Below are 18,216 nucleotides of genomic sequence, written 5' to 3'. Positions count from 1 at the left end.
CTGGAGGTCAGCATGTAGAAGAATGCAAGTCTATCAATTCTTTTTCCCTTGTACAAAACTCAAGTCCGAGTGGATCAAAAACCTCCACATAAAAATAGATACACTGAAACTAATAGAAGAGTAAGTGGGGAGCAGTTCGTGTGGTGGCCTCTAGGCAGTGCAGCTCCCTGACAGATCCAATGTCTCCCACCCCACACTGCCAGGATGCCCAAGTGGAAGGTTAGTGCTGATGGAGCAGCAAAGACAGAGCCCAAGCGCGGCTCAGCGAGGCTGTGGTTCAAGCCCGCCCCTGCCGAGGTGGACAGGAAGCCGAAAAAGGCTGTGGAAAGATTAAAGCATCAGACAAAAAAGCGTAGATAAAAGGGAAGAGGGGAGCAAGCGAAGGGCAAACAGGCTAAAGTGGCTGACCAGCAAACTACAGATCTGCCTGCAGAAAAAGGAGAGATGGAAAACCAGAGTCCAACTTCTGAAGAAGAGAAAGAAGCGAAGTCCTACTAAGCATCCATCACCTTTATCAGCAGTCCCTGCCTCCCTTCTTGTACAATCCAGAGGAATATTTTTATCAACTATTTTGTAAATGCAAGTTTTTTAGTAGCTCTAGAAACATTTTTAAAAGGTGAGGGAATCCCACTTCATCCCATTTTTTAAGTGTAAATGTTTCTTTAAGAAGTTAAATCAGAAATGAAAAGGGAGACATAACTACAGATTCGGAGGAAATTCAAAAAATCATCAGATCTTACTATAAAAACCTATATTCAACAAAATTTGAAAATCTTCAGGAAATGGACAATTCCCTAGACAGATACCAGGTATCGAAGTTAAATCAGGAACAGATAAACCAGTTAAACAACCCCATAACTCCTAAGGAAATAGAAGCAGTCATTAAAGGTCTCCCAACCAAAAAGAGCCCAGGTCCAGACGGGTTTAGTGCAGAATTCTATCAAACCTTCATAGAAGACCTCATACCAATATTATCCAAACTATTCCACAAAATTGAAACAGATGGAGCCCTACCGAATTCCTTCTACGAAGCCACAATTACTCTTATACCTAAACCACACAAAGACACAACAAAGAAAGAGAACTTCAGACCAATGTCCCTTATGAATATCGACGCAAAAATACTCAATAAATTTCTGGCAAACCGAATTCAAGAGCACATCAAAACAATCATCCACCATGATCAAGTAGGCTTCATCCCAGGCATGCAGGGATGGTTTAATATACGGAAAACCATCAACGTGATCCATTATATAAACAAACTGAAAGAACAGAACCACATGATCATTTCATTAGATGCTGAGAAAGCATTTGACAAAATTCAACACCCCTTCATGATAAAAGTCCTGGAAAGAATAGGAATTCAAGGCCCATACCTAAACATAGTAAAAGCCATATACAGCAAACCAGTTGCTAACATTAAACTAAATGGAGAGAAACTTGAAGCAATCCCACTAAAATCAGGGACTAGACAAGGCTGCCCATTCTCTCCCTACTTATTCAATATAGTTCTTGAAGTTCTAGCCAGAGCAATCAGACAACAAAAGGAGATCAAGGGGATACAGATCGGAAAAGAAGAGGTCAAAATATCACTATTTGCAGATGACATGATAGTATATTTAAGTGATCCCAAAAGTTCCACCAGAGAACTACTAAAGCTGATAAACAACTTCAGCAAAGTGGCTGGGTATAAAATTAACTCAAATAAATCAGTTGCCTTCCTCTATACAAAAGAGAAACAAGCCGAGAAAGAAATTAGGGAAACGACACCCTTCATAATAGACCCAAATAATATAAAGTACCTCGGTGTGACTTTAACCAAGCAAGTAAAAGATCTGTACAATAAGAACTTCAAGACACTGAGGAAAGAAATTGAAGAAGACCCCAGAAGATGGAAAGATCTCCCATGCTCATGGATTGGCAGGATTAATATGGTAAAAATGGCCATTTTACCAAAAGCAATCTACAGATTCAATGCAATCCCCATCAAAATACCAATCCAATTCTTCAAAGAGTTAGACAGAACAATTTGCAAATTCATCTGGAATAACAAAAAACCCAGGATAGCTAAAGCTATCCTCAACAATAAAAGGACTTCAGGGGAATCACTATCCCTGAACTCAAGCAGTATTACAGAGCAATAGTGATAAAAACTGCATGGTATTGGTACAGAGACAGACAGATAGACCAATGGAATAGAATTGAAGACCCAGAAATGAACCCACACACCTATGGTCACTTGATTTTTGACAAAGGAGCCAAAACCATCCAATGGAAAAAAGATAGCATTTTCAGCAAATGGTGCTGGTTCAACTGGAGGGCAACATGTAGAAGAATGCAGATCGATCCATGCTTATCACCCTGTACAAAGCTTAAGTCCAAGTGGATCAAGGACCTCCACATCAAACCAGACACACTCAAACTAATAGAAGAAAAACTAGGGAAGCATCTGGAACACATGGGCACTGGAAAAAATTTCCTGAACAAAACACCAATGGCTTATGCTCTAAGATCAAGAATCGACAGATGGGATCTCATAAAACTGCAAAGCTTCTGTAAGGCAAAGGACACTGTGGTTAGGACAAAACGGCAACCAACAGATTGGGAAAAGATCTTTACCAATCCTACAACAGATAGAGGCCTTATATCCAAAATATACAAAGAACTCAAGAAGTTAGACCGCAGGGAAACAAATAACCCTATTAAAAATTGGGGTTCATAGCTAAACAAAGAATTCACAGCTGAGGAATGCCGAATGGCGGAGAAACACCTAAAGAAATGTTCAACATCTTTAGTCATAAGGGAAATGCAAATCAAAACAACCCTGAGATTTCACCTCACACCAGTGCGATTGGCTAAGATCAAAAACTGAGGTGACAGCAGATGCTGGCGAGGATGTGGAGAAAGAGGAACACTCCTCCATTGTTGGTGGGATTGCAGACTGGTAAAACCATTCTGGAAATCAGTCTGGAGGTTCCTCAGAAAATTGGACATTGAACTGCCTGAGGATCCAGCTATACCTCTCTTGGGCATATACCCAAAAGATGCCTCAACATATAAAAGAGACACGTGCTCCACTATGTTCATCGCAGCCTTATTTATAATAGCCAGAAAATGGAAAGAACCCAGATGCCCTTCAACAGAGGAATGGATACAGAAAATGTGGTACATCTACACAATGGAATATTACTCAGCTCTCAAAAACAACGAGTTTATGAAATTCGTAGGCAAATGGTTGGAACTGGAAAATATCATCCTGAGTGAGCTAACCCAATCACAGAAAGACATACATGGTATGCACTCATTGATAAGTGGCTATTAGCCCAAATGCTTGAATTACCCTAGATCCCTAGAACAAATGAAACTCAAGACGGATGATCAAAATGTGAATGCTTCACTCCTTCTTTAAATGAGGAAAAAGAATACCCTTGGCAGGGAAGGGAGAGGCAAAGATTAAAACAGAGACAGAAGGAACACCCATTCAGAGCCTGCCCCACATGTGGCCCATACATATACAGCCACCCAATTAGACAAGATGGATGAAGCAAAGAAGTGCAGACCGACAGGAGCCGGATGTAGATCGCTCCTGAGAGACACAGCCAGAATACAGCAAATATAGAGGCGAATGCCAGCAGCAAACCACTGAACTGAGAATAGGTCCCCTATTGAAGGAATCAGAGAAAGAACTGGAAGAGCTTGAAGGGGCTTGAGACCCCAAAAGTACAACAATGCCAAGCAACCAGAGCTTCCAGGGACTAAGCCACTACCTAAAGACTATACATGGACTGACCCTGGACTCTGACCCCATAGGTAGCAATGAATATCCTAGTAAGAGCACCAGTGGAAGGGGAAGCCCTGGGTTCTGCTAAGACTGAACCCCCAGTGAACTAGTCTATGGGGGGAGGGCGGCAATGGGGGGAGGGTTGGGAGGGGAACACCCATAAGGAAGGGGAGGGGGGAGGGGGATGTTTGCCCGGAAACCGGGAAAGGGAATAACACTCGAAATGTATATAAGAAATACTCAAGTTAATAAAAAAAATAAACAAATAAAAACACACACAAAAAAAAGAAGTTAAATCAGAATGATATTTTCTAGTTCCAACCATTTGCCTACGAATTTCATAAAGTCATTGTTTTTGATAGCTGAGTAATATTCCATTGTGTAGATGTACCACATTTTCTGTATCCATTCCTCTGTTGAAGGGTATCTGGGTTCTTTCCAGCTTCTGGCTATTATAAATAAGGCTGCTATGAACATAGTGGAGCACGTGTCTTTTTTATATGTTGGGGCATCTTGTGGGTATATGCCCAAGAGAGGTATAGCTGGATCCTCAGGCAGTTCAATGTCCAATTTTCTGAGGAACCTCCAGACTGATTTCCAGAATGGTTTTACCAGTCTGCAATCCCACCAACAATGGAGGAGTGTTCCTCTTTCTCCACATCCTCACCAGCATCTGCTGTCACCTGAGTTTTTGATCTTAGCCATTCTCACTGGTGTGAGGTGAAATGTCAGGGTTGTTTTGATTTGCATTTCCCTTATGACTAAAGATGTTGAACATTTCTTTAGGTGTTTCTCAGCCATTTGGCATTCCTCAACTGTGAATTCTCTGTTTAGCTCTGAACCCCATTTTTAATAGGGTTATTTGTCTCCCTGCGGTCTAACTTCTTGAGTTCTTTGTATATTTTGGTTATAATGCCTCTATCTGTTGTAGGATTGGTAAAGATCTTTTCCCAATCTGTTGGTTGCCGTTTTGTCCTAACCACAGTGTCCTTTGCCTTACAGAAGCTTTGCAGTTTTATGAGATCCCATCTGTCGATTCTTGATCTTAGAGCATAAGCCATTGATGTTTTGTTCGGGAAATTTTCTCCAGTGCCCATGTATTCGAGATGCTGCCCTAGTTTTTCTTCTATTAGTTTGAGCATATCTGGTTTGATGTGGAGGTCCTTGATCCACTTGGACTTAAGCTTTGTACAGGGTGATAAGCATGGATCGATCTGCATTCTTCTACATGTTGACCTCCAGTTGAACCAGCACCATTTGCTGAAAATGCTATCTTTTTTCCATTTGATGGTTTGGCTCCTTTGTCAAAAATCAAGTGCCCACAGGTGTGTGGGTTCATTTCTGGGTCTTCAGTTCTGTTCCTTGGTCTATCTGTCTGTCTCTGTACCAATACCATGCAGTTTTTATCACTATTGCTCTGTAATACTGCTTGAGTTCAGGGATAGTGATTCCCCCTGAAGTCCTTTTATTGTTGAGGATAGTTTTAGCTGAGTGAGGTAACCCAATCACAGAAAAACACACATGGTATGCACTCATTGATAAGTGGCTGTTAGCCCAAATGATTGAATTACCCTAGATGCCTAGAACACATGAAACTCAAGACGGATGATCAAAATGTGAATGCTTCACTCCTTCTTTAAAAGGGGAACAAGAATACCCTTGGCAGGGAATAGAGAGGCAAAGATTAAAACAGAGACAGAAGGAACACTCATTCAGAGCCTGCACCACATGTCGCCCATACATATACAGCCACCCAATTAGACAAGATGGATGAAGCAAAGAAGTGCAGGCAGACAGGAGCCGGATGTAAATCTCTCCTGTGAGGCATAGCCAGAATACAGCAAATACATAGGCAAATACCAGCAGCAAAACACTGAACTGAGAACAGGACCCCCGTTGAAGGAATCATAGAAAGAACTGGAAGAGCTTGAAGGGGCTCGAGACCCCTTATGTACAACAATGCCAAGCAACCAGAGCTTCCAGGGACTAAGCCACTACCTAAAGACTATACATGGACTGACCCTGGACTCTGACCTCATAGGTAGCAATGAATATCCTAGTAAGATCACCAGTGGAAGGGGAAGCCCTGGGTCCTGCTAAGACTGAACCCCCAGTGAACGTGATTGTTGGGGGGAGGGCAGCAATGGGGATAGGATGGGGAGGGAACACCCATAAAGAAGGGGAGGGGGAGGGGTTGGGGGATGTTGGCCTGTAAACCGGGAAAGGGAATAACACTCGAAATGTAAATAAGAAATACTCAAGTTAATAAAAAAAAAAAAAGAAGTTAAATCAGAGAAAGGACTGAAAGAGCTTGAAGGGGCTTGAGACCCCATATGAACAACAATATCAACCAACCAGAGCTTCCAGGGACTAAGCCACTACCCAAAGAGTATACATGGACTGACCCTGGGCTCCAACTGCATGGGTAGCAATGAATAGCCTAGTAAGAGCACCAGTGGAAGGGGAAGGCCTTGGTCCTGCCAAGACTGAACCCCCAGTGAATGTGATTGTTGGGGGGAGGGCGGCAATGGGGAAGGATGGGGAGGGGAACACCCAGAGAGAAGGGGAGGGGGGGTTAGGGGTGTTGGCCTGGGAATGGGGAAAAGGAATAACAATTGAAATGTAAATAAGAAATACCAAATTTAATAAAGATGAAGGAAAAAAAGAGGTTAAATCGTTTGCTGGTTGTTTACTTTTTGGTACAACCAGAAAATAGCAGGATACTGAATCAGGAGAGGCTGTGACTGTCTCGGGGGTCACCATAACTAGATTTATATCCTACAGTACAAAGCATACTAAGTGGCAATTTGGGGTCTCAGTCATGCATTCGTGTCTGGAATATTTTCAGTTATATCTGGTCCTGTGTTTCTCGTCGAACCATTTTGTAAGAAAGCCAGTCTTTGGTCCTCGCCCTGTCAGAACTATGATGTCTGTGGTCATGGCAGTCCATTTTCCTAACAGTTGTGATAATGTGCTGTGAAAGATGGAGATTTTGAGTCTGTTCTGTGTGTGACATAAAGTTGTGAATTGGTGGAACTGAGCATTGTGAGCATTCGGTTGTTGTGAGAGGTCGTAAGGAAACGTGCCAAGTTTGAGGCTGGAGCATCACTGGAATACGTTCAAAGAAAAACAATATGTAGCTCTTCATTTGCCTATGTGAACACAACGTGACTCTTCAGAGTTTGGGTATGTGTGATAAGAATTGGAATGTTTATGTACTCTGCTCCTCAACCAATAAAATCTCAGTTGTGAAAGAGTAAAAAAAAAATTCCTTAACAGAACACCAATGGCTTATGCTCTAAGATCGAGAATCAATAAATGGGGCCTCACAAAATTCCAAAGCTTCTGTAAGGGAAAAAACACTGCCAATAGAACAAAAAGGCAACCAACAGATTGGAAAAAGATCTTTACCAACCCTACCTCTGAGATAGGTACACCTCTAATATAAGTACAAATAATTCAAAAGGTTAGACGCCAGAGAACCAAATAATTCTATGGAGTACATTGCTAAACAAAGAATTCTCAGCTGAGGAATATCAAATGGCAAAGAAGCCCCTAAAGAAATGCTCAACAACCTTAATCTTCAGGGAAATGCAAATTAAAACAACCCTGAGATTCTACCTCACACCAGTCAGAATGGCTAAGATCAAAAACTCAGGTAACAACACATGGTGGTGAGGATGTGGAGAAAGAGGAACACTCTTCAGTTGTTGGTGGTGCAACCACTCTGGGAATCAGTCTGGCAATTTCTCAGAAAAATGGGCATAGTACTACCTGGACATATAGCCAAAAATGTTCCAACATATAACATGACACATGGTCCACTATTTTCCTAGCAACCTTATTTAAAATAGCCAGAAGCTGAAAAAAATCCCAGATTTCTGTGGATACAGAAAACGTGGTACATTTACACAATGGAATACTACTCAGCTATTAAAAAGCTATTAAAAACAATGACTTCATGAAATTCATAGGCAAATGGATGGAACTAGAAAATATCATGCTGTGTGAAGTAAGCCACTCAGAAAAGAGCATACTTGGTATGTACTCACCGATAAGTGAATATTAGCACCAAACTTGGAATACACAAGAAAAAATTCACAGACCATATGAAGCTCAAGAAGAAAGAAGACAAAGGATGCTTCTGTCCTTCTTATAAGGGAGAACAAAATACTCATGGGAGGAAATACAAGGAGTGGAGCAGGGACTGGAGGAAAGACCATCCAGAGACTGCTACACCTGGGAATCCATCCCATATGCAGCCACTAAACCCAGTCTTTATTCCAGATGCCAAGAAGTGCTTGCTGTGAAACGCCTGAAATGGATATCTCCTGAGAGGCTCTGCTAGAGCCTTACTCATACAGATGAGGATGCTTCCAGCTAGCCATAAGACTGAGCGTGGGTCCCCTATGGAGGAGATAGAGAAAGGACTGAAGGTGATAAAGGGCTTTGCAACCCCATAGGGAAAAAAATCAAACAACCGCCCCCCTCAGGGCTTCCAGGGATTAAACCTCAATTCAGAGTATACATGGAGGGAACTATGGCCCTAGCTGCATGTGTAGCAGAGGATGGCATTGTTTGGAATCAATAGAAGAAGCCCTTGTACTTGTGAAGGTTCATTTCTGCGGTGTAGGAGAATACCAGTGTGTTGGAGTGAGTGTGGGTAGGTGGTAATGGGTGGGTGGGAGTGAGAGAATTTTCATAGAAAGAGGCAGAGAGCGGAGAGAGTATGGAATAGGGGGAGAGTGGATAACATTTGAAATGCAAATACATAAAATATCCAATAAAAATAAATAAATTAATTTAAACAATTCTAATCTCAACAATAGAAAGAAAATATTGATGGTTTTTACAACAGAAAATTTTCTAATTCTGATAATATTAAATTTTATGACCTTTTTCTTGTAATTTTGATGTAGTATCTAATAAGTCTTGAGAAACACAGGACCAAGAGTTTTATCTTTATTTTGCTTTGTGAGTTTGTCTTTTTTTTCCTTTACGTTTAGAAGCTAAAAATAATCTAGATTTTACCTGAAGAAACTAGAAATAGAACAGCAAACTACATTTAAAATATTACAAACAATAAAACTTAAATCTAATATCTATAAACTAAAACCCAAAAATGGCATAGTCATAGAACTAATGCTGCTCTTTAGGAAAATTAATCAATAAAAAAGTAGAAGATTAATCACAAAAAATGAATGTGATTATATTAGTTACAGCATAGAAATCGATGCAAGGATAAATTTAAGTATTTCTGAATTGTTTGGGATTCTCTTCATACATAATATTAAGTTCAAATACAAAGTTTTGTCCCTTGCTTTCAAAGCCATATACCATCTGTTTCCTCATCTTTTTTTAATTGAGGTGGTTTTCAGACAAGAGTACCACTCTTTTGCTTTTTGGTCTCAAACTCTCTATCTAATGCAGGCTGACCTTGAACATATTATCCTCTTGTTTCTAACTCTCACATATTGGCACTACAGGTTTGTGGACTGTATTCAGAAATACACACCATTTTCCAGAACTAATAAAAAAATCATTGTCTACCTTTAGGTACAAAATTAAAATATAAAAGTCAATTGCTTTGTTATTTACCAGCAATAAAAATTGGATTGTAATTAAAATTATAATACCATTCAAATTAACATAAATTAAATGAGATGCTAGATATAAATCTAACAACATATACCATCTACATATCCTATAAGTATATGAAACTGAAAGTAAAATACCTTGTGTTTTTATATTAAGAACATCCATTAACTAGTATAACAGTAATATCACTGTCAACTGCTATTTAGATTATTTTATGATTTCCTATAAGACAGATTAAAATAAATTTGGTAATTCTGGAGACACCCCTTTTCATTTAGAGGCTCTATATGAAATAGCACAGCCAAGGTCTGAGTTGAACGTTAAGATAATAGGTGAATAGTTTCTTCTAGCCTCTATGCATAAAGGTCAGATCCAGAGATAATGAACAAAAGATAAAGAAGAACAGAGGTTCTCTGGAGATCTGAGGGGTAGACAGAATACAGCTGGGTAACGGCGTGATAGAGGAGGTGGCTCCAGCTGAACGTCAAGTGAAAGTCAGATGACAGGAGACAGCTCAGCATTACTAAGAAAGCAGGGATACCAAGGATGCCAGAAGTCTAGAAGGATGTGGGGAAAATGAAGATGAGAATTCAAAGAGAAGACCCAGAGTGTGGAGCCTTCATCCACATTGTTGCAGCATCTGGATTTCATAAAATGTCAAAACTGGTTCGAGGGCCAATTAAATAGGCAGTGTAGAAACATCTGTCCGGTTGCTCTTTTGAAGTCTCTAATAGGTATGCTGCTGACATTCTTTGCTTTGCCCTTTGCATTTTGCAGATGCTCATTTATTTTTGTTTAAATAAATATTTCATGGACAACTCTAATAAACTTCTTTGCTTTTTAAAACTTACATCCTGCCTGCTTCCAATAAGGATCTGGGCCATGGTTCACAGAATATGTTTTTGGAAATGTTTCTCCTCAAGACCTCACTGGTTTGTAAACCAGATAATTGAAATAAGAATGAATTAGTTACCTATCTCCGATTAATTCTAATGAGCAATAACTTACTGTAAACTCTTTGAGGCTATGGATGATATTCAGAAGATGCTTAATGAGTGTTTGGTAATAGATCAGTAGTATGTGGATGCTATCAATGATGTAAGATTGGCTGAAGGTATGGAATGGCAAATATTGAGGTATGTGTTGGGTACCACACAGAGGGACACATAACAAGGCTTCTCCTAAGTCAACTATATAAAATAGAGTTCACACATGACTAGCATCCAAATATATATACCTATAGCACTTGCCTTAAATTGAAGGTTGAATTAGTGTTCTAGACTCCAATATGTTGGAGAGTGTGTATATTCTTTTATGCATAACAATTTTATCCCTACATAAATCAACATAAACTTTGAGAGTTCAAATGCTTATCTAACCCAAACCTAGATCCCCAAATACTTGGAAAAATTTCCATCACTTCTTCTATTCTGATTTTGAAAATTAACTTCCACATGACTTATCTCTTCTTTCCGTTTTCTATCTCAATTAGATGACTATATTTGTTTCCCATAAGTCCATGAGTTCTGCAACTTCCTACAGATAGATAAGCACATCTGTAGTTGAAAGCCAGGTTGCATGAGAAAGAAAAAAAATGTGATCCCATGAGGAATGTTAAAGGCATAAATTCATAAGAAAGAAAACATGCTAATCTCAGCAAAGACACAATACACTTTGCAACTCTTGCTGTGATTAATTGCACACAACAACACGGAGAATGATTTTTAAAGGGCCACAGTTGATCTTTTAAGGAAACTGTGAAGGAATGGTGCACTAACTCTGAACAGCTTTACATAACAGGCCTATTGTGTGAGAAATTATGGATAATAAAATGCATAACTTTCATATAACACTTAAAGTAGGCAGTGTTGCCCAACTTTTCCCAACTGACTCTGCTGAGGAATCATAATTAAAACAATCAAATGAATTCCTTTGCTTTGAATATCACCGCTTATACTATAGTGGAAACTTGGCTGGAATGGCTTCGGTAAAGTGTGTCATATTCTACCACGTTGATACTTTTAACCAGAATAAGCCAGTCTCCAAAGGGAAATTCAGTCCTCAATCACCACCCAAGCTCATGCTTAATCTTCAAACTGTGTATAGTGACAAAAAAAATGAATAAACAGAAATAATAAGCATGTTCTCTTTCTTTCTAACAGTTGGTGCTTTCTCTCTTCCTGCCTAACTGCTCATCCCCCTCCAAGAAGATGAAATACAGGTCCTTCAAAATAATAGTTTTTTAGTGAAATAACTTGATAATCTATTAAATAAAGGCCATAGCCTTCTTGTCCTGTCCTCTTCAGTGAAGTGTACCACTTACTGTGACTCTGAACCTCCTCTGTCATTTTTTTCATTATTCTCTATTATACTAAAATTTAAGACAAGAGTGAAACTCAATGTAAAGATTTCCTATCTATCACCACAGAATAGGTTTGGCCAATTGTACAAAGTTAGACACTCCTGATTAGAATTATATAAATAATAGTTAATTTGATTTCAGTTCTGGGCTGACGAGCCCTGTCTGTCCATAGTGACACCTAGTATATTCAAAGGAAAGGAACCATCAACTATGTCCTTTCCTATGTGGAAAAGGATTGAAGACACCTCTTCCATTGCTTTTCCCTCTTTGATCAATCTCTATTGCAACTGGCCACACCCCAGAAATGACTTAAATTACAAACTACAGTTATAGAATCAATGCTAATTTACCTACAATAGAGAAGACAAAATTATTTGAAAATCTTTAAGTTTGAGGTCTACTACCTAAGTACCATACAAGCATAAAGCTTCCTTTCTGGTGGGCAAGATCTATCATGTTATAAAATAAAGATACTCCTAGCCACTGGTATTACTTGATCATAGAATATCTGATTAGAATGTATGTGGTCTTGTGCTCAATGTTCTATACTTCAGGAAAAAAGAAATGGATGAAGATGAAGAGGAGGAAGAGGACAAAAACATACAGTTCATGAAATGTCCAAATTTAATAATGCATTCACAATACATGGAGAGCAAGATCTGAGTGCAAATAGAATCAACATTTCTGTTGATCACTTCTGACGCCAGCACTGCCCATTCCAGAGTGCCCTTCTCCAGGGACCACACCCTCCTGAAAGCATCATGGCTCTGAACGCTCTTTCTCGATTGACATCAATCAATGAGTGTGATGTCTATCATTGCCACAGTAACTTAAGAATGTTGTTTTGAACAACTGGACAAGATCCAACAACTAGAAGAGAGAATCTGTTTATTTTGCTGAGAATCCATACCAAATCTTGTTGCATTAGTGAATATGGGTTAAAAGCATATTGCAACATCATGCAGTAACAATATGGTCTGGTAAAAATGAGGAGAGAGAATTAAGGGTGAGAGTTTGGACCCAGCAGAAAAGTTAATGGACAAGAAAGCAAGGGATGAGAAATGCTGTTTTCAGAGCGGGGAGCGCATCCTTCATAGCCTTGCTTTTATACATTCTCCCTCTTTGAATTGCAAAACTGAAAACAAGGGAGTATATCAAACGCGCTTTCCCAATTATAATACCTCAGAAAATGGGACAAAAATCATCTTAATGTGAAAAAGGACCAAGGAGGATGTGATAACATAAACAAGAAGCAGACTGAGAAATGCAGGGAGAGCCTATTTGCCACATTCTCTGGCAGCCTTTTCCCACAAGATTTGGTAATGTAATTCGTTAGTCTGATGGCTTAAATATTCACCTTGGTAACAAGAGCAAGGACTGCGCATTATATTGAGAAATTATACAACATATTTACCAAATGTAACGGCTGCCTCTACCATCATATTTGTAGAACATAATAAAATCTGTACTTGACTAACAGGTGTTTTACCTTAAAGTGCTTTTCTTAGTGTATTATGAACCTGTTTTCTGACACCAGTTATTACTTATTTCTACAGCCTTTATTATAGGAGCAGTTAAAGAGTAACTTCCACTCTTAAAAAGGTTGATTTGTTTTACTCCAGGAGTGAGTCAGCTGTGGAGTGTTGAGACACACTGTAGTTAAAGGGCAGCTGTCAGGTGACAGAGGAGTCTTTCTTCAGCTTTGCACGATGCCTTTCCCTTTGGTTCTTTATCTTTCTGACTATGAAATGATTGGTTGCAGAAATGGTCTGGTATTTATACTGTTCTTTATTTTATTGCTATTTTTCCAGTCCCCTCAATCTACCTGTAGCGGGAATAGAAACATCCGTGTAGATCTGGAGATGGGAGAATGGAACAGGCTCCACCAGTAGGGCTTTACTCATCGTTATGAACTGTATATCCTGTTTTTATATGCTGAAATCTTAGATATGTGAGTAAATTATCTGGTGATTGTTAAGACATTTCCCTTGTAAGGAAATGTCTTATCTGTTCACAGAACTTGAGTTTATAGATGAATAGGTTTTATTTCGTCCCATACGTTTAAATATATTTTAGTTATTGAAGTTTCTTGTACTTAATCCAGGTTCTTTCTTTCTTTTTACTTACTCTTTCATGGGAAAAGGGGGCAGGACTAAATGCAAATTAACACTGCTGTTTAAATATCACAGGCCATTTTCTCTGAGCCCAGTTACAATAACTAGTAATTATAAAAATTGCTTGCCTTCGGCTTCTGGCTAAGCCAATGCTAAACTTGTCCTTTTATTAGGTCTGTCAGACTGAGTTAATTATCTTTATGATAATAGATGTGCCTTACCTCCAACAAAACAAATACACTTATAATTAGCTTTTTAGTTAGAATTTTAATTTATTTATAAAGACTGTTTGTTTTATTTTGTTCTTCCTGTTGTAAAAGCCAGAGTGTAGGGAGGGACCATTCCCTATTAATCAGGTTACCAGCCTGCTTTACAAAGACAGAGGAAGAAAAGGGGCTCATTGTGTTAAACTGCTCAGCTTTGAGCTGACTAGTCCATCACTCTTCTTCAGACTTCTATTAAGTTCAACTGCAGGGCATTTGATTTGAGCCCTTTTTATCTGCTTCCTCAATATAACAGTTCTGTAGGAGTTGCTATATGAAAATACTAGAAGGTATGAATTGGGCCTCTTTTGTATCAGCAAAACTTTATGGAGATTTAGAAGAGATTTATGTTGATTCTGTACCCCCACACTTTCCTTTCTCATGTTCTTCTTCCCTCTATGACTAGCGTGTTTCAGAAAATGATCCAAAATCCTGCATTGAATTCTCTCTACGAATCTACTGAGACCAAAGAGCACACAGAGAAACACATACCTTGATGGTATGGTGTTGGGCAGAGCTGCCTTTTGGCACTGTTTCCTCTGCTTGCTGCTGCCTGACTGGAGAGCACGTAGGACCATCAATTTCCTTACCAGTATCCTAGAAATGACTCTTGAGTTCCGAGGAGCAATTCATGTGAGAGGATGCTGCACAGAAAGAGCTGAGCTTGGTGTCTGCTCACTGGGGGGAGCCTCTATTTTCATCAGGAGAATCATGGAGGAGTGGGGATATGCAAAGAATCTGAAATTAATATTATAATCTAATAATAGTTTCGGGGATTCATTTTACATGGAGATATGCACTCTTCTAATTAGTGAAAACAGACTTCCTCAATCATCTAAAAATTCATTCCTGATTCAAGCCACACAATGACAGCATATACGAGACAACTTTCCAAACTTGGCACAATAAACTTTTGTGGATTCCATGCTGGAAAGAGCCCCTGAGTATTAATGACATCAAGAAGAACTAATATTTTTCTCTTGCTTTTTTCTAAACAAACTGACCTATTCATTTCACTCTGAAAAGTGCTATTGGCTTAAAGTCTCCTTCCATCCACTTTTGATATGACAAATACAGACATTTTGGCTATGACAGCACAGGTCTCATTTGTTCAATGTGAATACCAGAAACTTTACTAAAGGGTTGGATTTTCCCAGAATAATATTCAAATCGATGGGACACTATTGGTAGTAAGTGTTCTTTAAGTCCATCACCAGTGACAACAAGGAACCCCACACTGACAATGGTAGATCAATCCTCTGTACTTTGCCCTTGGTCCCATATACCCTCATGGTGAAAGGTGAGAGAATCAGGCCAAGGCTCCAAAGAAGAATCCAGGGCCTGCCCAAGAACAAGATCTGGGTAACAAATACTGGGAAATCTTGTCTCTGAGTATGTGTGTGGAGTTTGAGCATCATTAGCCAAAATGAGCTAATGTAAGAGCTACCCAAAGTCCATTGCCATAGAAGTTCCAGCACTTTACTGCCAACTTCTTATGCTAGCCACAGAAAAATTGTATGAAATTAGTTCATTCTTTTATCATGTACCTTTGGATTATTGGAATGTATTAAAATTCAGGCATACCTTCATGAAAAATATTGATATTACCCTCAATCAAGGTCCTTCATATTCTACAAAACAAAGTGTGACCCTTTAACTAGTTTGGTGATTCTGAGGCTTAGGGACTCATTTCTTCTTCAGGTTATATTTTGGTGACCTAAGCATTCTCCTTGATCGAGCCAAGTAATAAATTCATTCATTACTTCCATAAATATTGTTTTCAAAGCCCATGGTTGAGGCAAAGCACACAGCACTGAAATGATGGATGGATGCATTCCTTCTCCTCCCCATTATCTCTACCCTGACACGATTTGAGAATAATCAACTGTGACATAAAGACCAGCCTAGAGCTGTGGCACAATGGGGGATGATACAGTTATATCAATCCCTGAGGACAAACAGTGTTTGTGTTTCAGAGAAGAGCATTTAGAAGGAAATGTCATCAATTAGATACCGAATAATCAGGATTTGGGAAGTAGTTGGTATCTTTAGCATCTTTAAATTAAGTAATCTCGAAGTAGCATGAACTCCTCAGTAGTAAAGAAAACAGAGATGGAGCTTAGTGAAGCAATTCAGATATTCTTTATTGTTACAAAATACATCTGAGTATCATTTTCTCATTCAGTAGATACTAATCAGGAAACTGCTGTATACCAGGTGACTACTAAGCTCACCTATGCTCTGCAGTTGGACCTTAGTATTGACTATGGTTACATGAAGGACAAGTTAATATAGAATGAGGTCTCTTAAGCATGTCTCAACATATTTTCCAGCTCCTCGTTCTCCGCTCTAACAAAAGGACAAATTAGTTAGGCAACTAACTAGTAACCTGCAACACTGAATACTATTTCAAACTGACTCATTTCTAGATATATCATAGGTTTATAAAGAATCACCTATATTCATTCCTAGGTTTTCATTTATTAGTTTTGCTTTTATTGTAACAAGGAAGTTACGTCAGAAATTGATTAAACTTGAATGAAAAGTGAATTACAGGATGTAGAAAATGGCTCAATGAAACTGGGATTGAATATCCATCACCCACATAATAAAAACCAGATAAAGCAAAGAATGCCTGTAAACCTTGGTGCTGGAACTGATGAGAAAAGAACAGAAGAAGTCTTGGGTTTTCTGATGAGTCAATCTAGTTTAATAAGTAAGTGAGCTCCTGTGTCACTCAGAGACCTTGCCTTTTGGAAGCCTGTAGGAAGCAATAGAAGAAGGCAGTCGAGGTTTACTTACAATGCTCCCTCCATGCACATAGGTGAATAGGCAGATAAACATAAACACACACACACACACAAACGCGCGCGCGCGCACACCAGAATTATACTTTCTTCAAAGATAACAGATATGCTTCAGTGATAGTCAAGAATCAGGATGAAAACATCACATGTTCAAGAAGTTCTCTAACAATGTAGTACTCCTGTATGGAACTTTCAAAAGATAAATCATACGTAATAAAGACGAAATGCCCTTTGAACACTGGTCTTGATAGCATCTCTGGATGATTAAACATAAGAAGGTAGACACAGTGAAAAGCTCAGAACATTAAAAAAGTGAAAGGCATCTATGAAGTAATTTTGAGGAAATACCCTAAAATTAAAGAATAATACTTTGGTTCTGGTTGCTGCCGCCGCAGAGAGCTCATAGGCAGCACCCCATGAGAGAACTTGAGCCTCGGGACTACAGGTAAGACCAACTTTTCTGCTGCAAGAGACCTGCCTGGTGAACTCAGGACACACAGAGGCAAAATTCCTCTAGAACCGGGCACTTCCAGTGTTTACCGGGAGTCCCAAACCCGCGGATCCTGGCCCACAGAAGCTCTCTGCTCCCAGACCCCGTGGGAGAGAGACCTCACCGCCTGGTCAGGTGGGCACACCAGAGGCTGCAGAGCAGAAGAGACCACCAACACTGCCCACCCCTGCCCACATCCCTGGCCCAAGAGGAAACTGGATAAGGCCTCTGGGTTCCCATAGAGGAGGGCCCAAGAGCAGCAGGACCGCTGCGTCTGAGACACCGCCAGAACCTGAAGGGATCTACCAGATAAACAGTTCTCTGCACCCAAATCCCGTAGGAGGGAGAACTAAACCTTCAGAGAGGCAGACAAGCCTGGGAAACCAGAAGAGACTGCACTCTGCCCACATGTCTGACGCCAGAGGAAAACACCAAACGCCATCTGGAACCCTGGTGCACTGAAGCTCCCGGAAAGGGCGGCGCAGATCTTCCTGGTTGCTGCCACCACGGAGAGCTCGTAAGCAACACCCCACGAGCAAACTTGAGCCTCCGGACCACAGGTAAGACCAACTTATCTGCTGCAAGTGACCTGCCTGATGAACTCCAGACACAGGCCCACAGGAACAGCTGAAGACCTGTAGAGAGGAAAAACTACACGCCCGAAAGCAGAACACTCTGTCCCCATAACTGGCTGAAAGAAAACAGGAAAACAGGTCTACAGCACTCCTGACACACAGGCTTATAGGACAGTCTAGCCACTGTCAGAAATAGCAGAACAAAGTAACACTAGAGATAATCTGA

General features: G+C 39.8%; 1 pseudogene; it reads left to right on the top strand.

The window, feature by feature from the left end:
* Nucleotides 1–204: 204 nt before the first annotated feature.
* Nucleotides 205–498, top strand: Hmgn1-ps6 (high mobility group nucleosome binding domain 1, pseudogene 6; annotated as a pseudogene).
* The last annotated feature ends 17,718 nt before the right edge of the window (nt 499–18,216 follow it).

Source organism: Rattus norvegicus, chromosome 14 (genome assembly GCF_036323735.1).
Source record: "Rattus norvegicus strain BN/NHsdMcwi chromosome 14, GRCr8, whole genome shotgun sequence".
Taxonomy (NCBI): domain Eukaryota; kingdom Metazoa; phylum Chordata; class Mammalia; order Rodentia; family Muridae; genus Rattus; species Rattus norvegicus.
Note: the sequence above shows the minus strand (reverse complement) of the source record. Positions and strands in the feature narration are given on the sequence as shown.